We start from the raw sequence: 24,512 nt of genomic DNA on the forward strand, positions 1-24,512 counted from the left end.
GGTGCTGGGGAGACAGTGATAGATCATCAGGCACTAGATTCTCATAAGGAATGCGCACCTACATCCCTCGCATGTGTGGTTTACAATAGAGTTCACGCTCCTATGAGAATCTGCTGCTGCTGCTGATCTGACAGGTGGCAGAGCTCAGGTGGTAATGTGAGCAGTGAGGAGCTGTTGTAAATATGGATGAAGCCTTGCTCCCTTGCCTGCTGCTCACCTCCTGCTGTGCGGTCTGGATAGGATACTCATATAACCAGAGGTACGTATTTCCCAGCTCAACTATATGGAATTAAGATGGGAACTAGATAGTAGATAAAAATGAGCACTGAGGAGCTAAAAGAGTGATCACAGAATCTGAAGTAAAGTTGTTTCTTTTTATTTAATCGATATGAAAGTCCTTTGGCCAGTGTCTCTTACAGTAGTTACTCTAAATGATGTTGTGCTGTAATAAATAGTCTGTGGCCAAAGTTTAGGGAATGCTGCTTATAGCATCCCTCAAAGGACTGATATTCTTTGGATCAGACTTTGGAAGCTCTGCCTTAGGTATATTTAGACCTTGCTTTTATTTGAGAAGGGGAGGAAACAAACATTTAATGAGGATTTGCTCCACTGGGTCTAAGTGGTATCTCCATTTTGCAGACAAGGAGTCTGAGTCCCTGCTGGTGGGTAAAGGACACAAAACTAATAACGAGGCAGAACTCAGAATGGATCCCTGATCTCGCCAATTCCTAAGTTTTTGCCCTTTTGAACTACGTTGGCACTGTGTGGTTATAATGAACTGCTGTCTATTAGACTTTACTCCTTAGGAACAGCAATTTGGCAATATATACAAGGAAAAGACTAAGCTGCCCTACTTAGGGAAGAAGAAAAGGATAATAAATTGACTATTCAACATAGGTTCCACATCATTTGCTTTGTATATTAATAGATGAACTCTGTGCGTTTCTGTAGTGAAAGATTTCAGATACCACTGTAAAGTGCTTTTTGAGTGAGATTTGATACCATCTTTAGGTATTCCATACATTTTTTTTTTTTTCTGACATTGTAGGACCATTCTAGCCTCATCTCTGATCAGGTATAGTATAGCTTAGGTAAGACACTAACTTTTTATAGCTTCATTGTCCTTATTTGGAAGTGGTGTTAGTAACTACCTTTCTGAGTGATTGTGAAGCAGGTAATTGGGCATGTGAGATGCTTAGCACAGTGTCTGGTACATAGTAATCTTAGCTGCTGTTATTATTAGCAGTAGTAACAATAATAAGGCTTAGGTTGGGTTGTTACCTTTCTATATCCTCTTGTTTTTTTTTATTTAAGCTGTTATATATATAGGATGGTTTTGTTTTTGTTTTTGTTTTTTTTTGTTTGTTTTTTTGTTTTTTTTTTGAGATGGAGTCTTGCTCTGTCACCAGGCTGGAGTGCAGTGGTGCAGTCTCGGCTCACTGCAACCTCCACCTCCTGGGTTCAAGTGATTCTTCTGCCTCAGCCTCCCAAATAGGTGGGACTACAGGCACACACCACCACACCCAGCCCATTTTTGTATTTTTAGTATAGACGGGGTTTCACCATTTTGGCCAGGATGGTCTTGATCTCTTGACCTCATGATCCACCCACCTCAGCCTCCCAAAGTACTGGGATTACAGGCGTGAGCCACTGCTCCTGGCCTTCCACTATATTTATTTAAGGAAAAATCATCACCAGATGCATTTTTAAAGTAATAGAAATTCCGTCTTAAATATATTTTATAGGGCATTAAGAAAGTTGCAGTAGTCACTAGGGATCTGGAAGTTTTTAAGTGAGTATTCGTAATCAGGAAATGTTGGCCTAGTAGTTACCTTTAAAGTTTTGTTTGTGTTTAATGTGAAATGTGTATTTTCAATAGATGTGATGTTTGTATAGTTAATATTTTTAGACTGCATTTTTTTTTTTTTTTTTCAAAAACTGTTTTCAGGCTAGTCTGTATGCACTGGCAGTCTGGTTTGTATTGACCATTAGGTATTGAGTTTTAATAAAATGTTCAAATATGATGGACATACCACATTATGGTGAGATGTGAGGATTGTCCCCCACACCCCCAACTGGGTTGTCCACAGCTGTATTCAGTAGAGTTAACTTAAATGGTCCGAGATACTCTTCAAAAATTTGAATAACTATTTGGGACCATTCAGTACCATTAAGACTATTAACTGTGAATTGAGTTAAGCAGAATACTGTATATTTTAGTTTTTTCTTTAGTTTTTATTCTTCCCAGTTTTGAGGAAGTTGGGGAGAGAAACCTTTCCCCCACTCTGAAAAATTTTCTCTTCCTTCCTTTTTATTTCCTACTTTGAAATAGCCAAGATCATTGGGACCTCTAAGAACATCAGATAATATTTACAGCTTGAGGTAGAGTGATTTTCATGGGAAACCTTTTCTCATAAAGTAAAATACTCTTTGTCCCTGTCAGGACATTTTTAGAGGAGCAACAGGCAGCCCCTCACTACTTTGTCATTAACCAGGGCAAGGGAAGGGAAGAATGAGTGACAGGTTTCTTCTTTTTTCTTTTCCACCACTTGTTTCCCTTTCCCTTTCCTTCCTTTCTTGTTACCCTTAGGTGTCTTTGGGTTCTGAATTTGGATTTCAGTAGAAGGGAGTAATTTTTATTAAACTTTTTAGGGAACCTGGTACTCCAAAACAGATGGTGAATACTTTTTCCCATTTTGGAGTTTTTATTTTTACATCACTTTTAAATTACTAAGAAGTTTTCAATTATATAATACTAGATAGACTAGTTTAATAAACCACTGTATATCCATCACCAATTTCTGTAATTACATGGTCAATCATATTTTATCTATACCCTTACTACTAACCCCCAATTTATTATTATTATTATTATTTATTTATTTATTTTTTGAGACAAGGCCTCGCTCTGTCACCCAGGCTGGAGTGCAAGTGGTGTGATCTCAGCTCACTGCAACCTCCGCCTCCCGGATTCAAGTGATTCTCCTGCCTCAGCCTCCCGAGTAGCTGGGATTATAGGTGTGCACCAACACACTGGCTAATTTTTGGATTTTTAGTAGGGACGGGGTTTCACCATGTTGGCCAGGCGGGTCTTGAACTCCTGACCTCAAATGATCTGCCCTCCTTGGCCTCCCAGAGTGCTGGGAATACAGGCATGAGCCACCGCTCCTGGCCTCCCAAATTTTTTTTTTTTTTTTTGGAGACGGAGTCTCACTCTGTCGCCCAGGCTGGAGTGCAGTGGCGCGATCTCAGCTCACTGCAACCTCCGCCTCCCGGGTTCAAGGTATTCTGCTGCCTCAGCCTCCTGAGTAGCTGGTATTAACAGGCGCGTGCCACCATGCCTGGCTAATTTTTGTATTTTTAGTAGAGATGAAGTTTCACCATGTTGGTCAGGCTGGTCTCGAACACCTGACCTCGTGATCCACCAACCTCCACCTCCCAAAGTGCTGAGATTACAGGCATGAGCCACCGCGCTTGGCCCCAAATATTTTTAAAGCAAATTTCAGACATCATATGATGTTTTTGGAAAATACTATTTGTTTCTAAACGATAAGGATGTATAAGACAAAGAAATACAAATACAGCACCATGATTCCGCCTTTTAAAAATTAAAGAATTCTATAACATCACATCCAGTCAGTATTCACATTTCTGTGATTGTATTTTTTTTTCCCTTAAAAACATGGTTTGTTTTTTTACTGAGGATTCGAAACAAGGTCCATAGCATTTGGTTGCTATTTTTAACTCTGCTTTCAATTGGTAGTATTTTTTCTTTAACTCTTTTCCTTGCCATTTATTTATTGAGGAAATCAGATCAGTTGTTCTTTGGCATTTCCCACATTCAGGGTTTTGTTGATTGCATCCCTGTGGTTATTTAACAAGCTCCGTTATTTCTTGTATGTTCTGCAAATGGTTGGTTAGACTTTTTAGTCAGATTACTTTATTGCATGGTACTGAATACAGGTGATGCCCAATTCATGATGGTTCAACTTATGATTTTTTGACTTAATGATACTGCAAAAGTGATATGCATTCAGTAGAAGCTGTACTTTGAATTTTGATGCAAAATTCTTTATAATAACTTTGTTATAAAGTTTTATGTTAGGGCTTTGTGTTAGGTGATTTTGTCCAACTATAGGCTAAATTAAGTGTTGGATCATGTTTAAGGTAGGCTAGGCTAAGCTATGATGTTTGGTAGGTTAGGTGTATTAAGTGCATTTTCAACTTACAGTATTTCCAGTTCACACTGGATTTATTGGGCGTACTCCATTGTATGTCAGGGAGCATCTGTATTTCCTATTGCATAACATCAGGTGTCATGTGATGCCTAGTTACCTCTCTCTTTTTTTGATGTTACAGTTGATTACTGCGTCTATTCTTTTGAAGAGATCCTTTATGTATTATAAAGTTCCCCATCAGTCTTTCACCTAATCTCTTTAACAGTCATTTATGATCATTGTCTAGAAAAGCTTGTCTAATTCCCGGGCCACATTTAGCCCAGGACAGCTTTGATTGTGGCCCAACACAAATTTGTAAACTTTCTTAAAACATTATGAGATTTTTTACAGTTTTTTTTTTCTTCATCAGCTATCGTTAGTATTCATGTATTTGTGTGGCCCAAGACAATACTTCTTCCAGTGTCGCCCAAGGAACTCAAAAGAACGGACACTGCTGGTCTAGATCAAGGTTTCTGCAAACTACAGCTTATAGGCCAAATAGGATCCACTGCTTATTTTGTAAATAAAGTTTTATTAGGATGTAGCCACACTTGTTCCTTTATGTAGTATCTATAGCTGATTTTCACATACAGTGGCAGAGTTAAGTAGTTAAGACAGACTGTGTGTCCTGCAAAGCCTAAAATATTTACTATCTGGCCCTTTATGGAAAGTGTGCTGACCCCAATCTAGATCATTATTTCTTTAGAGATAGCCAGTGGTGATATTCTATCATTCATTTTGTATTTTGTAGCTGGAATTGTTCTATAAAGAAGAACTTTATCTCAATTTTATTATTATCCTGAGAAAAAGCAGGGTAAGTCTTGATTCTTTAACATTTGACAGAAACAGTGAGGTGTTTTCTTCTTTTTAAGTACGTATTTATATGAACCCCCAGTTTTGAGTGAATTGGATGTTTTAATCTATTCTCTTTAATTGTAAAATTGTTCCATTTTTGCCAATGTGAGCCCCATCATGTCGGCTCTTTTATCTTTCCATATAACCTCAGTAGTCTTTGGTAATCCTGTTTTCTAGTATGACAAGATGTTCCAGGCTCATGTTGTACATCATCTGTCTTAGGTATCTAGAACCAGTCATTACTCTAAGGGGTTCTGATTCCTTTTAGTGGGGAATAGTATTTAGAGACCACAGTTTGAGTGTTTGTTGCTCTGGGTTGTTGGTTGTTTTTAGGATCTTTTAGTGGACAGAGCTAGGGTGTGGTTGTATGTCTGTGTGATTTTTTAAAAAAATTGTGTGAAAATACATACAGCGTTGAATTGACTATTTGAACGATTTTAAAGTGTACAATCATTAACATTAAGTACCTTCACCACGTTGTGCATCTATTACCAATTAGTTCCAGAGCTTTTCCCTACACCCTGCAAGGAAACCCTATATTCATTAAGTAGTCACTCCCCATTTCCCCCTTGCGCCAGACCTGGCATTAATTTGCTTTCCAACTCTGTGGATTTGCTTGTTCTGGACATTTGATATAAATGGAATCATACTTTATGTGACCTTTTGTGTTTGGCTTTTTTCCACTTAGAATAACGTTTTCAAGGTTTATCCCTGTTTTAGCATGTATCAATACTTCATTCCTGTTTATGGCTGAATAATATTCCATTGTATGCATATATTACATTTTGTTTATTCAGCTGATGGACATTTTCATTTTTTATGGCTTTTGGCTATTGTGAATAGTGTTGCTGTGAACATTTGTGTACAAGTTTTTGTTTGAACACTTGTCATTTCTTTTAGGTCTGTACCTAATTATGAAATTGCAGGGTCATATGGTGTTTCTATGTTTAACTTACTGGGGAACTACCAAACTGTTTTCCACAATGGCTGCACCATTTCACATTTCCTCCAGCAGTGTAGTAGGGTTCGCATTTCTCCACATCTTCTTCAAGCCTTATTTCTATTTTTTGATTATTGCTATCCTGGTGGGTATGAACTGATATTTCATGGTGGTTTTGATTGGCATTTCCTTAATGATTATTGATGTAGAGCATCTTTTTAGGTGCAAACCATCATTGTTGATGGTTTGTGTATCTTTGGAGAAATGTTTATGTAAGTTGTCTTTTAAAAATTGGATTGTCTCTTTGTTGTTGAGTTTTAAGTGTTCTTTATATATTCTTGATACTTCACCTTTGTCAGATATTATAACTTCTCCATTCTGTGGGTTTTCTTTTCATTCTCTTTTTAGTGCCCTTTGATGCACAAAAGCTTTAAATTCAGGTGAAGTTGAATGTTCCTGTTTTTTTCTCTTCTTGCTTATGCTTTTGGCATCATATCTAAAAAGAGCATTGTCAAGTCTAAGGTTATGATTTACCCATGTGTTTTCTTCTAAGGGGTTTGTAGTCTTGTTTCATATATTTAGGTCTCTGATCCATTTTGAGTTAATTTTTTAGTATGTGGAGTAAGGTAAGGGTCTAGTTGTACAAACTCCATTTGTTGAAGAGCTTATTTTTTTTCCGCATTGTGTGGTGCTGGCACTCTTATTACTCATCAGTTGACCATAGATACATGGGTTTATTTTTGGATGCACAGTTCTTATTCCCTTGATCTATATGTTTGTCTTTATGCCACTACTACACTGTCTTGATTACTGTAGCTTTGTCATAAATTTTGAAATCAGTAAGTTCTCCGACTTTGTTATTTTTCAAGATTGCTTTAGGTATTTAGGGTCCCTTACAATTTCATATATATTTTAGGATTGCCTTTTTCATTTCTGCAGAAAAGGCCTTTGGGATTTTGGTAGGGATTGAGTTGAATTTGTAGATCAATTTGGATATTGACATCTTGACAGTATTATGTCTTCCTATCCATGAATACAGGATTTTTCATTTATTTAGGTTTTCTTTAATTTTCTTTAGCAATGTTTTGTAGTTTTCAAGTTTTGTACATCTTCAGTTAAATTTATTCCTAGTTTTTTTTATTTTTCTTTTTGGATACTGCTATAACTTGAATTGCTTATTAGTATCCTTTTCAGATTGTTTATTGTTAGTGTATAAAAATTCTGATTTTTGTGTGTTGATCTTTGCCAAATTTTGGAATTTTTTTAAATGGGAAAACACACTGTGATTCGTATCAATACTTCCAAATCCGATTTTGTTTCAAGATTAAGGGTTTAGGGTTATAAGGTTTTCTCTCTTTCTTAGCTTTATACTTTTTTTCTCTTATGCTGGAAATTTTGAGAATAATGAATTGCTTTATTATTTATATTTATACATACATATTTATTAGCATTTTTGAAGTTATTGTGAAAAATGGTTGTTGAAAAACAATTTAATAATTCTTTGCAATTAGTATAAATACTAGGAGGTACAGTTAAATTGCTTTTTCATTAATTAATTATTTATTTAATTTTTTTTTGAGACAGAGTCTCACTCTGTTGCCCAGGCTGGAGTGCATTGGCACAATATCGGCTCACTGTGACCTCTGTCTCCTGGGTTCAAGCAATTCTCATGCCTCAGCCTCCTGAGTAGCTGTGATTACAGATGTGCACCACCACATCAGCTAATTTTTGTATTTTTGGTAGAGGTGGGGTTTTGCCATGTTGACCAGGCTGGTCTCAAAGTCCTGGGGTCAAGTAATCTGCCCGCCTTGGCCTCCCAAAGTGCTGCGATTTTTTTTTTTCTTTTTTTTTTTTTTTGAGACGGATCTCACTCTGTCACCCAGGCTGGAGTGCAATGGCGCGATCTCGGCTCACTGCAACCTCTGCCTCCTGGGTTCAAGCGATTCTCCTGACTCAGCCTCCCAAGTAGCTGGTATTACAGGTGCCTGCCACTGCACCCTGCTAATTTTTTGTATTTTTAGTAGAGATGGAGTTTCACCATGTTGGCCAGGCTGGTCTCTACCTCCTGACCTCAGGTGATCCGCCCACCTTGGCTTCCCAAAGTGCTGGGATTACAGGTGTGAGCCACCGCGCCCGGCCAGCACTAATTTTTTTATTCAAACAGTTCTATATTGATGGACATTAGGGTATTAAATAGGGAAATTTTGATGGGACCAGATACTTGATTCTTCTTGTGGCACTTAAACTTTAAAATATTTTATTTTCATTTTTATCATAAAGATATTTTACCACAGATACTGAGAATAGTATAGAAGTGCACATAATAAAAAGTTTAAAATGTTCTCTGATTCCCATCTGCCCACTTTTCCTCTATTCATATCTCCAGAAGTTACTACTGGTTAGTTCAAGACTTTTTATTAAAGGCATGTGCAGCATTTATGCACTGTGAATGCTTTTTAAAAAAAATTGGGATCATACCATGAATATTCTGCAACTTAATTTTTTAAACATAGCATTATTAGTTAAGCTTTTAAGTTTGGCTAATGAGAAAAGAGTCCTGAATATAAATAAGATTTTACAAAATGATTTTGAGCCTTTTTTTCTGTGTCATTAATACTACATACATATTTTGTGCATGTTTGTGTGCTTCCTGAATCTTACAGTATTGTAATCTGCTCTAAAGTCCAGAAAGTAGTGTATATATTCCTCTTTACTTTCTCTGTAGGCTTAAACTTATGTTTCGAAAGAAATTGAGAAAACTTTTATTGTTGTAATCGATTATGGTTTAATACTAAAAGTAGATCCAGATAAAGTTGAGATGCCTACCAACAGAGTTGAATGTAAGTTCCATAAAAGCAGGGGAAAAACCTGATCTTGTTCATCACTGGGTCCCTAGCACCTAGGACAGCGACTACCTCCTCATTCTTCCCATTCTCTGTATTTGTTTTACGTTTTACTATATAAATTATAACTGGATCACACCACTCAAACTGTTCTGAGTTCTTTTTTCACTTGTCAGTATATCATAGATAGGTTTTCATGTCAATTCTTAAATATCTGTTCTTTTAAGTGAGTGTATTAATGGTGATACTATGGATTACATAATTAGGCAGTTTTAAGACTTAATTTGAACTCCTTTTTTTCCCTTTAGACTTTGGCATTAGTGTTTTATCTTTAAATATTAGTGGGAGATACTAAGTTGAGAGTTAGGATGGAGTGAGAGTGTATAACTTGCTGTATATTTTTGAAGCAAACATGTATTGAATGGTGGTACATGTAACATGCTTTAAACAAGTCTAACATGTGATTATTCTGACTATGAATATTGGAGTAGTTCACTGTAAAATATTTTTGGCAATGAATTCACATGAAGAAGAATACAAACAGTCAACATGTAAAAGAGTGTTTAGTATAGTTAGAGAAACAGAAATAAAATGAGATAAAATTATACTCTGTGTCCCCCAAATTGTTAAAAATTAGAAATACAATACTCAGTTGCTGACAAGGGTTCAGGAGGTATGTTGCTGAAGGATAATAAATTCATATATGGCCGGAAATGGTGGCTTATACCTGTAATCCCAACACTTTGGGAGGCCAAGGCGGGCAGATCACCTGAGGTTGGGAGTTTGAGACCAGCCTGACCAACATGGAGAAACCCCGTCTCTACTAAAAGTACAAAATTAGCTGGGCGTGGTAGCACATGCCTGTAATGCCAGCTACTCGGGAGGCTGAGGCAGGACAATTGCTTGAACCCAGGACCCCGAGGTTGCGGTGAGCCGAGATTGCGCCATTGCACTCCAGCCTGGGCAACAAGAGTGAAACTCTATCAAAAAAAATATAAATAAATAAATAAATAAATTCATATATTCTTTCTGGAGGGCAGTTTGGAAGAGTTTCAGAAATTCTACTTCTAGGACTTTAAGTAAAATAAATTAAGGATATGCCCACAAACTTAGATATACCTGTTTATGAAAATTTTAATCCTGGAACTAATAACAATAATAGTGTCTAAATAGTGTTTCTTTTGTGCCAGACATTACATTTATTTAATCTTCTTAACACTCCTATGGTATTCACACAGTAAGATTACAAATGATGATGATGTAGAACATTTTACATTGAAATAAATTGGTAATAGTGAAAATAGCACATTGCAAAGGAGTATGTGTAGTGTATTTTCAGAAATTGACTGCAACAAAATCTAGAGAATTTGTGAGAATATGCTCTAGAATATTTAGTAAATTATAATCCCGTTATTCACATAGATTTTTTTGCTATCTTTATTTTCTAATTTTTCTACAGTAAACATGTATTATCTAACAAGAAACCTAAGTTATTTTTTAAAATGTCCTCTGATTTTATAAAAATTTATGGATGCCTATAAACAGTAAATTCCTCAAGCATCTTTAAAATAGAGATTTAAAGTGTTACTAATGGAATTCTAAGCAACACTTGGTCAGCACACAAAATAGGAATTGAAATGTCCTTGTATAGCCTTTGATTTCTGCCAGTTTGATGGTGTTTTTTTGATGACAGAAATAGAAAGAGTAGAAAGTTAAGTTTAAGCATCTAAAGTTTGAAACCTGACAACAGAAAAGTGACAGAATCTTTTAAATGTTTATTTGTGGTTGCTGGCAATGAAGCATTACCATAAATAAATAAATAAATAAATAAATAGGTGGACAGATTGACTGACTTGCTACATTTTCATGGTGTTGCAATCAGGTATTTTCTTTTTCCCAGTTGAAACTTAGTAACTCATATTTATTGTTTAACCTTCCTAAGAATTGATTTTTTTCAAATCATCTGAGTCTTTCTGTCCCAAGATTTTCTCTTTTTTGTTTTTTTGAAGCAACGTCTCACTCTGTCACCCAGGCCAGAGTGAAGTGGCGTGATCAGGGATCACTGCATTCTTTACCTCCCAGGCCCAAGCAATCCTTTTACCTCAGCCTTCCAAGTAGCTGAGACCACCGGTGTGTGCCACCATGCCTAGCTAATTTTTTTATTTTTGTAGAGATGGGGCCCGCCTATGTTGCCCAAATTGTTCTTGAACTCCTGGGCTCAAGTGATTCTCCCGCTCCTTAAGTGCTGGGATTACAGGGGTGAGCCACTGTACCTGGCCAAGACTTTCTGTCTTGCTCCTACCCTTTTCAAGAATTGAAAAAATTTGTTCCCAGATTGCTGCTAATGTAGCTGGTCTGTCTAGGTCTAATACCTGTGTTAGTTTAATGTAGTATTGTCTTTAAGACCTTGTTAAAATGTTTTTCTTAGGCCTTCTTTTACACCTTTTTAAAAAAATCGGCAGCTGTTCTCCTTGACCCTGCGCTTTCCATTTCCCTTCTGTGCTATATTTTTTCCTTCTAACACTTATCACCTTACAATGTATGATAGATTTTGTTTATCTGTGTCTATTCTTCTCCCCTCCCTCTTTCCGATTTTAAGATATAAGCGCCATTAATGCAGGGAGTTTTGTTTCTGTGTGATTCATTGTGTATTCCCAGAGTTCAGGGTAATACCTATGTAGTTCATTGTGTATTCCCAGAGTTCAGGGTAATGCCTGGCATATAACAAGATTTCAGTAAAATGTTTTTTGAATAAATGAATAGTGGGCACTTAGTATTTGTGGAATGATTGGATGTTCTATTTGGTTGATGAAAGTGGAATTTATTCTAAGTGTTTACAGAAGAAGGTTAGGGTTCTATAGCTGTTTTGTAGTATGGCTATTTCATTGTAGCTCTAGTAATAGAGTTAAATTTATAGGCAGGTTGGAATTTCAGAACTTTGTTCCCTGGTACATGGTAGGTGCTTATTAAATATTGCTAAATGAATGTCAAAAGAAGCTAATAAAGTGAGTGGGGTTGGGAGAAACTTAGCTTGCTGTGAGATTCTGGTCTAATTGGCATAGCCTTTTGGGTGAGGGAGTTGGACTAAGATTTCAGAGCTCTCTTGATTTCTCACTGACTTTAAGATTCACCTCCAGGGACTTTGTGTTTGTAAGTATATTCCTTTGGAATTCGGAAGTTGTAAAAAAGTGAATTGGATGAAACTTGCTGTAGGATTGCTTTTTTGGAATCAAAACTGTTGTTGAATGTTAATTAGCACCACAGCTTTGTGTGAAGGCTTTTAGACTTGAGTGATAATGAGACTCATTATTAGAGACAGTGTGTTAGGTGTTTCAAGGCTTCCACTTTTATTCATCGAGCACTTGAGGCTGACTATATGCTAGGCATTCTGCTAGACTCCTGAAGATACAAAAGTCAAATAGGGTAGTAATGAAGAGAAGAAGATAAAAATGTTTGTTCCAGAGTTCTGCTTTTTAAGGTTTGGGGTTTCCCAAAAGGCAGGGGAATTTATTTTATTGAGTATTTTTGGTTTTGATTTAATTTAAATTAAAAGTGAATGAGTCATTAACTACTGAGAATATGTTTAATCAGAACATAATTTAATATCAATTTGCTGAGTCAGTATGTATGTATGTATGTCTTTTTTAGGGAATTAGCATTTATTGAGTATTATATCTTACACTCTTGACATGCATTCTTCTTATTCTTTTTTTTTTTTTTTTTATTTGAGACAGAGTCTTGCTGTGCCACTCGCTGGAGTGCAGTGGCGTGATCTTGACTCACTGCAACTTCTGCGTCCTGGGTTCAAGCAATCCTCATGCCTCAGCCTCCGGAGTAGCTGGGACTACAGGCGCACACTGCCATGCCCGGCTAATTTTTGTATTTTTAGTAGAGACAGGGTTTTGCCGTGTTGCCCAGTCGGGTCTTGAACTCCTGAGCTCAGGTAATCTGCCTGCCTTGGCCTCCCAAAGTGCTAGGATTACAGGCATGAGCCACCATGCCCAGCCGCATTATTCTTTTGACAAAGTCCTCATAATAATCCTGAGGGAGAGGCATTATTACCTGTATTTTACAAATAAGAAAATTGAGTTTAGAGAAGTTAAGTAATTTGTTTAAGGTTTACAGCTTTATAAGTTGTGGATTTCAAACCAGGTTTTTTTTGATACTAAAGTACGTTAACAGCAAGACATGCTAAAGATTACTGCATGTTGAGATGTAAGAACTTCTGTATATTTACTCTCAGGAGACTGTATAACTCCACCATCCAAGATTAGCAACTAATTGCCACTAGTGACATGTGGCTATTGAGCCCCTGAAAGTTGGCTAGTCCAAATTGAGACTGGCTGTAAGCATAAAATACACAACAGATTTTGTATATTTAGTTTGGAGGGGAAAAACTTATTAATAAGTTTTACATTGATTACTGAAATGATATGATTTATATTATATTTTTACATAGTAGTTAAATAAAATATATTAACAATATAAAAAAGTACATTAACTTTTTGTGATGCTTCTCAAAAGAAGTTATTATAGTTTTTTTCTTTGTCTATAGATAATGTTAAATAAGATATATTGAATTTGAAAACTGTACTGTAACTGTTCCCCCCAAATTGAATCTTTGGCTTTTTAACCAGAGTATTTGAAAGTACCTTTTTCCTTACTAAATAAATAAAATATTTTCATTGTAGCAAGAAATACAAGATTGGTGGAAAAGAATAAAGAGAAAGAAGAAAAGATAGCTGGGATAGGGAGAGAGAGATTTTGATTGATCCCTTTTAATCCTTTGATGTACAGGTGATATTTAACATAATACACTTTGGGCTTCTGACTCTCTGAGAGCTGGAGTCAAATCTAGGCTCCACTGTTTAATGGGTTAATGATTTGGTGTTTTCGTGGTTTTGGGGTAAGTTACTTATTCCGGTTTTGCAGATGAGAGAACTGAGGTTTAGAGATGTCAGCCTAGGTCATAGGGTTTTGAAGATTAAATGTGACAAGGCATGTAAAATGCTTGGAACATACAGAAAATTTCTAGGCACATCCTAGTTCTTTGCACATAGCTATATTATCTTTTACTACAATGAGTCAACAAAAATTGTAACTGCTTATTTGGAACTTTTAATATATATCTATCTTTCCACAGGAATCAAAACATTTAAAATTATCAGATGATAACTAATATATACAATGGAATGCTATACTATATTCCGTATCCTCTTCTCGCTAGACATTTAATTATTTCCAGTTTTACTTTTTGCAGTTAATGAAATGCGTAGGTGAATATTTTCGTAGCAGAACTTTACCTGTGTTCTTATCTGATTAGGATAGAGTTGGTTGGTTGAAGAGTAGGTATACTTTAAAGATTTTTGACCCATTTTGCTGATTTGCCTTCTAGAAGTTCCTAGTCATGTTGCTAGGATTTACATGTAATCCTAGAATTTATCTGGCCACCTGTTTTTCTATGTTCTTATTAAATTAGGTATTATAATTTAAAAAAACATTATTGTTGATTTAACTACTTTTAATTTTTACATTGCTTTGATTACTATTAAGTTTGAAGGTTCTTTTTCTTTTTCTTTTCTTTTCTTTTTTTTTTTTTTTTGAGACAGAACCTTGCTCTGTTGCCCCGGCTGGAGTGCAGTGGCACGATCTTGGCTCACCACAACCTCTGCCTCCTGGGTTCAAGCAATTTCTCATGCCTCAGCCTCCCGAGTAGCTGGGACCACAGGCATGAGCCGCCACACATTGCTAATTTTTGTATTTTTTTTAGTAGAGACGGGGTTTTGCCATTATGGCCAGGCTAGTCCTGAGCTCCTGGCCTCCAGTGACCTGCCTGCCTCGGCCTCCCAAAGTGCTGGGATTACAGGCATGAGCCACTGTGCTCAGCTCCTGAAGGTTATTTTTCTACCTGCGTATTGGCCCTTTGTGTATTATGCTGTTTTCCCATTAGTGTTTCATGTCCTCATTCCCATTTTGGGGGTGTCTGTCACTCTTCTGGCTTTGGGGTCATGCTCAGAGAAACTTGCTCTTCCTCAAACTATAAATTGGCAGTGTTTAAACTTCTCGCTGTCAGGACTCCTTTGTACTCTTAAAAACTGTTGAGACCCTCTGGCCAGGCACAGTGGCTCATGCCTGTAATTCCAGCACTTTGGGAGGCCAAGGTGGGGGTATCACTTGAGGTCAGGAGTTCGAGACCAGCCTGGCCAACATGGTGAAACCCCGTCTCTACTAAAAATACAAAAATTAGCTGGGCATGGTGCATGCCTGTAATCCCAGCTACATGGGAGGCTGAGGCAGGAGAATCACTTGAACCTGGAAGGTGGAGGTTGCAGTGTGCCAAGATCGTACTAGTGCAACTCCAGCCTGGACAACAGATCCTGACTGCATCTCAAAAAACAAAACTGTTGAGAACCTCAAAGACTTTTGTTTACTCCATCTCAAAAAACAAAACTGTTGAGAACCTCAAAGACATGATCTTTGCCATCTTAGAAATTGAAAGAGACATTTAAAAAATACTACTTTATTAAAATATAGTAAGCCATTTACATGTTAACATTTTTAATGAAAATTACATTTTCCAGAATAAAAATTACCAAGAAATTTTTCATTTTTGCCAGTCTCTTGCTTAATAGAAGATATCTGGATTCTGTATATGCCTCTGCATTTAATCTGTTGCAATATCACACGATGTATACCCTCTGGAAAAGTTGATTGTATAATCAGGAGAGGATGAGAATTAAAAAGGCAAATGATGTTATTATGAAAATGGTTTTGGCTTTGTGGGCTTCTGAATGGGTTCAAAGATCCCAAGACTACAGTTTGAGAACCACTGATGTAAATAATCACTTATATATTTTCCTTTTGTGTTTTTATGGCTGAATTTAAATTCAGAATAAATTCTAGTGTAAATTTTCTAATTTCTCCCCTCTGCTGCCTACCCTCTCCAATTGGCTAATATCCTTTGTTGAAAGATCCATTTTCATGTAAATAATTGACTGACGAGGATGAAACAATAGACATACCTGCTTGTTCCCAGTTGTTACTGAGAAGCTAACTGTTCATTGAGAACAGTAGTCTTCGCAGTCTTTCCTTAATGTCGTATCTCTATTTTGGTATATTCCCTTATCTTCTTGATGTGATCTCCCTTCCTCACTCTAACTCCCAGTTTTACAACAAATTGCCTTAAAATCTTAAAGATTTTTCATTCATACTGATTGTGGCATTTTGCTCTAAATATTGTTTCCTCCCTGATTTAGAAAGTGACTTAAAATGTACATAGAAACATACAAAAAAGAATATTTTGTTGCTTTGAATATGAAAAGTGATATTGATATACTATTATTGCTGTACTGTGATGGAGTATATCACAGGTTATGGAGGTTATTTCAATATTGAAAAAATGCTAGTTGACTATACATACATTCCTGCACCATTGTTAATAAATTATATTCTTTTTGATGTGTTGCTTAGCTTCTTGGGACCCTTTACTCACTAGACTTTTATTGACAGCTGTGTTCCAAAATACAGTTAGATAAAAAGAACAAGACACATTTTTTTTCTAACTTTGCAGGTTGGTAGAGAAATACACATGTTCTGTGATAAGTATTATTATAGCCACGAACAATTAAGAATATTATGGGAGGGCCCAGGCAAGATATCGTTAAGAAGTGAGGGAGGAATGAAGGAAAGGGAATTGATTTGAAAAGATTAAGGTTGTACAATCTTCCTTTAGTAGTTGATGGTTTCTTTAGGTGTCTGAGTCCAAAGGAGAGAGAAAGGAGGAGTCAAGAAAGACTCCCAGCTATTTGTCTGGGAAGACCAGGTGGATACCAGTGTTTATCAAAATGTGGAATAAGCCCTACTTCCAACAAAACAAAACTCATTACATGTGCTACACTTTCGAAGACGCTGTGTTATTGTTTTCCAAGTTGAGTTCAATTGTGGGCATGTTAGTTTGAGGGGCCTAGGGTGGAGATTTGTGGAAGCCATTTGGAGAGCTATCAGGAGACTTCTATGAGCTGATGAGCAGTGTAGCATAAGTAGGTGAAGGGAATGCTTAAGATCATCCTTTGAGAATTTTTAGTAGGAGAAGAGAAGATGGTCAGAGACCCTCTGATAATTGAGGGACAGGCAGAGGGAAATAAAATCAGCAAAACATAAAAAAGAAAAAAGGGTCAGGTTGTGTTGAAGGCAAGTGACCAGTTTAAAGAAAGAAGAAGGGTAGGGGAGAGAGGGATCTGAAATGTTAAATCCTGCCTAAAGGACAAATAAAACATGAAAAGCGTTTATTAGATTTAGGAATAAGAAGGCATTGATGACTTTGGAAAAAGCAACTAAACTGGGAAGCTGGGTGTAGAAGCTGGAAAAGTGGAGGATATAGAGGTGAGGAAGTGGAAGATAGTGAATATTGACTACTGTTTGAGAAGTTTGCCTATGAAGCTGGTGGAGTACAGGTTAAAAGTGAGCAAGCAGGGATTTGAAAGTGTTAATGTTCTAGGGAAGGAGAGAGAGGAGGGAATGAGAGATTGAACTAAGGATAAAATACCATCATCTTGAACTTTCTAGAGAAATGATTTTTATGCTTTTTGTTTGCTCTTTTTGTAAAAATTGTTCTAAGATATTTTTTAGATAATGCTGTATATCTTTTTTGATACCTTTGTGTTATTTCAGCTACCATGAATATCAGTTATTGTACTGCCCTATCGAAGAATATATTAATAGCAACAGCCCTGTTCTAAAATACAACAGTTTAGGGCTGTATTAGTTCATTTTCATGCTGCTGATAAAGACATACGCAAGACTGGATACTTTATTCAAGAAAGAGGTTTAAGGGACTCACAGTTCCACATGGCTGGAAGGCCTTGCAATCGTGGTGGGTAGCAAGGAGAAGCAAGTCATGTCTTACGTGGATGGCAGCAGGCAAAGAGAGAGCTTGTGCAGGGAAACTTCCCCTTATAAAACCATCACATCTCGTAAGACTTATTCACTATCACAAGAACAGCATGGGGAAGACGTGCCCCATGATACAACATGGGTCCCTCCCACAACATGTAGGAATTTTGGCAGCTACAATTCAAGATGAGATTTGGGTGGGACACAGCCAAACCATTCAGGGGCCGTTTAATGTAATTATATAGTAGCTTTTTAGTAGCCAGTTTTATCTTTTCCTTGTGTGTGCACATGTGTTTTTCCCACTAACTCACCGATGTGATTGGTCCTAGCAATAGTAGTCCCTATTACTACAAATGTGCTAAATAACTGTGAATGGGAAATCCACATTACCAAATTGTTAGAATTGTTCTTTGAATGAAATTACTGATTTTAATCATTAGATTGTAAGGAAGGTCTGGGGATTACATCTGTAAAGTGTACTCTGTGATAAATGTAGTTTTCTTTTTCTTTTGAGCCAGTGTCTCACTCTGTCGCCCAGGCTGGAGTGTAGTGGTGCGATCTGGGCTCATCACAACCTCCGCCTCCCAGATTCGAGTGATTATTCTGCCTCAGCCTCCCGAGTAGCTGGGATTACAGGCTCCCGCCAACATGCCCAGCTAATTTTTGTATTTTTAGTAGAGAAGAGGTTTCACCATGTTGGCCAGGCTGGTCTCGAACTCCTGACCTCAGGTGATCCACCCGTCTTGGCCTCCCAAAGTGCTGGGATTACAGGCGTGAGCCACCGTGCCCGGCCTATGGTTTTCTACTGTTGTTTTACTTAGAATGTAGAGCTCTATAGTAGAGCTCTGTAGTTAGACTGCTTTAGAATCCCAGCTCTAACACTTATGAACTCTGACCTTGAACAAATGACTTACCTAAGAGCTTTCTTCATCTTTAAGTTGGTGATAATAATAGTACATATCTCACAAGGCTATTGAGGTTAAATGATGTAATGCATGAAAAACACAGCTTGGTACAAACTAGGTACTTACTCAGTAAACAGCTGTTAATAATTATTTTCTCCCTGCCTCCAGGATTTTGATATTCTAAGCTTGATGTTTTTGGAAGTCTTCTTGATTAGAAAGATGTTACTATATTTGAAAAGGGAATAGATTCAAGTAGAGTCATGTTGCAGATTCTATGTCTCTGAGAGTGTAATGAGAATTTGCAGCATATATAAGCAAGTAGATTTATTTTTCTGAGATAGGTTCGTGGGTTGTTAACAGTGGTTTAGGGAAGGTTAATGTGTTTAAAAATGAGAGGTAAAAAATAACCTAGAATTACCATATGGGATATTTTACTTGGGGTGGGGTAGGCGTTACTGTGGACTCGCTATTTTAGGACAGGAAATTAACATAACCTGGTGAGGCTCATGAATCTTTCAGGCTTAGTATCAGAACTACTGGGTAACCTGTAATTTAACCCATGGCAGTACTTGGAGGGCAGGAAGTTAGGGTTTGTGCCTGGTCTGAGAAAGCCTGTATTCATGAGACTTGTGCTCTTAAAAGACAGAGAATGAAATTATCTAAGACATTTGACAACCATCAATTTAGTCATTATTTTCTTCCTTCTGTCAAATAAATTGTACTATTCTGTTAAACATTTTAGAGCTCTGTTGAAAATTTGCACCTTTTTTGTATAGTAAAACATCAATGGATGGAAAATCCTGTTTTGTAGGGTAGTTCTCTTTATTGAACTTCTCTAACACCCACAGATCCCCTTTATAAAGAAGAGGCGCATTTAGTATGTTTAAAAATAGTGAACTCTTTCTTTCTGTGAATTTCTCAGGATGTGTTAATGGTGCTTAAAGTTTAATGCTGCTAAACCCACACAGGAATTTTCACTGGTTTTAAATGCCACAAAAACAGTTTTTACTTTTATTGATAGCTGGTTTAGTAAAAAGACCTTGTTGTTAAATTCAGGAATGATTTAACAAATTATTAAAGGTTTCATTGCTTTTTTCAAAATACTTCCTATTTGTAAGTCTCTTCATATCTGCAGTCATACCAAATTACTCATATCTTTTTTTTTTTTTTTTTTTTTTTTTTTAAGATAGAGTCTCACTCTGTCACCCGGGCTGGAGTGCAGTGGCATGATCTTGGCTCACTGTGACCTCCGCCTCTTGGGTTCAAGTGATTCTCATGCCTCAGCCTCCTGAGTAGCTGGGATTACAGATGCCCACCACCACACCTGGCTAATTTTTGTATTTTTAGTAGAGACGGGGTTTTGCCATGTTGGCCAGGCTGGTCTCAAAGTCCTGACCTCAGGTGATACACCCGTGTTGGCCTTCCAAATTGCTGGGATCACAGGCATGAGCCACCACGCCTGACCCAGTATAGTGCTTTTTATAATTAATTGTATACTTTTAAAAAACTTTATTCATGATAAAGTAAATCTAGTCTACTGAGTGACTGTGCTATATCTTTAACACCTATTTTATCTTTATTTCCTTCAGTGCTACAGCTTCCCTACATAGTACAGATTATGTTACCTAATTAAACAGTTGAGCTATGCCCCATTCTAGTTAAGAAAACTGTCCTGTTGCCTATTTTCATCTGATTAAAATTTTCTGACTTTCAATATCTGTTTTTTTGTAAACCAGCCTATTCAGTTTTATGTCCCAACGTTCTCTTCTCTTGCTTGCCCACTGGTTTTTCTCCATCACTAAAAAAAAAAAAAAAAAAAGGAAATTGATAGATAGCATCTGGAGTGTCTTAGACCCTACTAGACCTGGTGTTTGGCCCACTGATTTCTTCTCACAATGATTGTATCCTGTAGTTTAATTTAGCTACAGTGACCCTTTGACCGTTAACACTCACTCAAACTGCTTTTCTGCCTCTCAGATTGTTTCCTCAGTCTTGCCTGCAGAGCACTTCTCTACCTCTCCAGCCACCTACCCCTGTTTAAGTGTTTATATTTTGACCTCAGCCCTTTGTTCATACTCTGCCTACCTTCCTTCTACCCCAGTGATCTGGTTTATGAAAAACCAGATATTAATTCTACTGCTTTGACCAGATCTAGTCCTCTAACCCAGATCTTTTCAGAATCTTAGACCTGCAGAAATTACCACCTACCTGTTCCACAGCTACTTTAAACTGAACATGTTGAAACTGAACTCATTTTCTCTCCTCACCCTCTCTCCTCCCCTAAACAAAATGAAACCTCTATATTCTTCTTCTTCTCTAGGTAAATGGCACCATTATCCGTGGACGTCCCTGGCTTCCTTCCCAGGAGCCAAAGTTGTTTCCTCCTTACACCTAGTTCTCCACCTGTAGTCATTCTTCATGTCTACCCCCTAAATATCTTTGGAACCTATTCCTCTTCATTTACTCGAGCCTTCACTTTAGTTTAGGACCTTATCACTCTGCCTAGACCAGAGGTTTGCAAACTATAGCCCATAAAGCCAAATACGGCTAGCCGTCTGTCTTTGTAAATCAAGTTTTATTAGAATGCAACTTCTGTGGTTTAGATATGGTTTGTTTTTCACCATTAAAACTTGTTTTGATCATCAGTGTGGCAGTGTTAAGAGATGAGGCCTGGTGGGAGATGTTTTGTTTCATGGGGGGTGGATCCCTCATGAATGACTTTGTACCTTTTTGTAGCGGTGAGTGAGTTCTTGCTCTGGTGGTACTAGATTAGTTCTCATGGGAATGGGTTAGTTCTGAGATAATGGATTGTTATAAAGCCAGGATGCCCCCAGATTTTTCCTCTTCACATTTGACCACTTCCCCTTTGAGCTTCTTTGTCATTTTGTGATGCAGCGTAAAAGCCCTCACCAGAAGCCAGGGCCATGCCCTTAAATTTCCTAGCCTGTAGAATTGTGAGGTGAATAAACCTCTTCTTTATAAATTACCCAGTCTCATGTATTCTGTCATAGCACTACAAAATGGATTAAAGCAGCTGCCTTGCTTATTAGTTTACGTATTAATTGTCTATTGCTCTTTTTATGCTACGAAGGCAGAATTTTGTAGTTGTGACAGAGACTGTATGGCTTGCAAAGCCTGAGATGTTTACTGCCTGGCCTTTTACAGAACAGGTTTGCCTACCCTTGGGCTGTTAACTTATTTTCTGTCTCCAGCCTTGTCAATTCTTCTGTCGTACCCCAGGTAAACATTCAGAAGTCTGATCATATATCCCCCCATATGAATCTTTTATTTACTACTCATTCGTTACAGAATAAAGCTTAAGTCCTTTATCATGGCGTGAGATCTTTGGCTACCTTTCTGGGTTTATCTTCTGTTCAGCAGGCATGTGGATTTGTCTCTGGTATATGCTTTGGCCTCTGCCTTAAATGTTCTCTCTTCTCTTTTTGGTCAACTTACCTGTCTCTCAACATCTAGCACAGATGCTACCTTCCCAGGAAGTCTTCTGACATTCCAGATTTTTCTTTTTCTTGCTTCCTTCGTACCCTCTACAGCTTTTGTTGTATTTAACATTGTGCAGCTGTTATCCATTTGACCGTATTTCCTTTGTAAATTTTAAAACCACCCAGGCCAGGCCTAGAGCCACATTCACTGAATACTCCTTCAAGAAGTGTTTGTTGACTGAATAAATGGATTGCTTTTGTGTTAGACTCTTCCTAACTAGTCAGTCAGAGCAAGGATTATGTCTCATACAATTTTTACATTCTCTAATTGTATCTAGGGACATGCTAGATTCATAGTAGCTACAGATATTGATTAAATTGTTGATTTGAATTGTCATGTAGATGAAGTGAAGAGACAGATTCCTTTTGGAGGGTTGGACATTCATCAAATTGAGACTGTTTAGCTAAACCCATTAAAAAGGAACTAGATTTGCCTTAACTACTAACTTTTTCCCTTGACATGTATAGGCATTTTTTCCCTTTTCTGTACTTGGGAATTTGATTGACTTTCATTGAATGTTTTGTGTCATTGGTTAGGCATCATATGATCTGTTTTATATAGTGCAAGTATAAGTAACAATTTAGATGGAATGTGCTAAGTCGATGCATTAACATAGGGCAGAGTCATACTAAAAGTACTGTTATTCTGGGTATAAATGGGAGCAGAAATAGAGTGTTACCGATGACATTAGCTGTTAGGATCCATACCTTTTCTTAACTGGATTAATTTGCTTGTTTGTGGTACCTAGGTGCCAATTCTGGTAGGACTCCTAGTAGCAGCAGTAGCAGCAGTGATAAACACCTATCTAGTGCATTTTTTATGTGCCAACTACTGTTCTAAGCACAGTACATAAATTAACTCATTTAGTCTTCATAACAACCCTGTGAGATAAGATTCTATTATCCCTGCTTAACAGATGAGGAGCCTGAGGCACAGGGAACTGAAATAAATAAACTTGGCTAAAGTAATACAGTTAGTAAGTGGCAGAGCCAGTATTTAACCCAGGCTATCTGGCTCCAGAGTTTATGCTCTTAGTGACTATGCTAGACTTTGTATGGGTCATGGAACAATTTGAATGCACAGTTCTTGCATTCCTTTTGTTCCCCTCTATCAGAAACTCTGGAGTTTTGGAACAGAGGAGGAAATGAGGAAATACTAAATGGTTAAAGGTAGGTTTATTTTTAAAAGGCATTTATATCACATTTTATATTTATTATGATTAGTTGTAGGACTCTTTTTTAGCATCATTCTGTTTTTATCTTTTCATATAACTTGAGGTAAGAGTTTGGTTTTCTTTTACCTTAACTTATCTGTATCCAGTTGATGCTTACTAAATGATTGGCTTTAATGGTTCTAGACATTGTAATTTTATTTAGTTGTGAAGATACATAGTTCATATATTTGGAAGTGTATTAACAATTGTGGTAATCGAGGAAATCATCGTTAGAGCTGGGCAGCATTGATATTCTAGGTGTTGCTTTTAACAGGCTTAAAAAACACTTGGAGGTAGAACATATACAGCAGGTTGCATAAAGCCTAAGTGAATACAACACCCAGATCAAGTTAAGTACAGAACATCTTCATCGTTATTCCAGAAGGCTTTCATGTGTCCTTTCCCAGTCAACAAATACCCTACCAGTTATGTTGCTTTGTTTTTAAAATATTGTATTTATTACTTCTTGACATATATTAGTTTGTCTTCCCTACTGGAGTTTAAACTTGGTTTTGCTCATCATTCTGTTCCATTGCTCAGCATAGTGCTTGACATATACTAAATGTTCAACAACTATTTGTTGAATAAATTAATTGGAAAACACTTGATTATTTGTTATGTACCATATTCTGTAGCACACAGGTGCTATTTTATGTACTAGTTGCTTGAGGATAGATCATAAGTCTTAGTTTTCTAGGATGAGGCTTTTGACATTTAGTGTGATACTTACACTACTTTTAAGACAAGGAAATTGACTTCTGCTGGCATTGGGTTTAGTGTGTGTTGGTCTTTGGTTACGTGAATGTTAGGGAATATGAGAAAGTTGCTACCAGTGAGAGACAATGGTAGCCTGTCTATCTGGATTGCCTTCTTGAGAGTATCTGATTCCTTATAGTTATCTCAGATTCTTAACTTACACTCTTGATGATCTTTTTGAATTCTTCAAACAGTTGCAAAAGACTGAATGCTCTTGATCTTGTGGAGAGAGAATTGTGATAGGAAATACATTGTTTATCATTAATTTACTTATAAGACAGTTTGGTTATCACCTTACATTGAAAATAATGAAAGTTCTGTTTGCCTATCTTGAAAAGGTTTAAGATAAATCAAGGAGTCTGTGCTTTAGAATTTGTTTTAGTTCAAACT

The 24,512-nt window shown here is 37.0% G+C and overlaps 1 protein-coding gene and 1 long non-coding RNA gene across 3 annotated transcripts in view; both read left to right on the forward strand.

Moving 5' to 3' along the window:
- GSK3B (glycogen synthase kinase 3 beta) overlaps positions 1-24,512 on the forward strand; it is a 244,748-nt gene that overhangs the window by 22,422 nt on the left and 197,814 nt on the right. The gene's annotated exons all lie outside the window — the stretch shown is intronic.
- LOC115832173 lies at positions 6,769-24,060 on the forward strand. The gene is made up of 3 exons (XR_004027616.1): positions 6,769-6,851; positions 19,021-19,025; positions 24,050-24,060. It is a non-coding gene; the product is annotated as an uncharacterized LOC115832173 (long non-coding RNA).

Source organism: Nomascus leucogenys, chromosome 21 (assembly GCF_006542625.1).
Source record: "Nomascus leucogenys isolate Asia chromosome 21, Asia_NLE_v1, whole genome shotgun sequence".
Lineage (NCBI taxonomy): Eukaryota > Metazoa > Chordata > Mammalia > Primates > Hylobatidae > Nomascus > Nomascus leucogenys.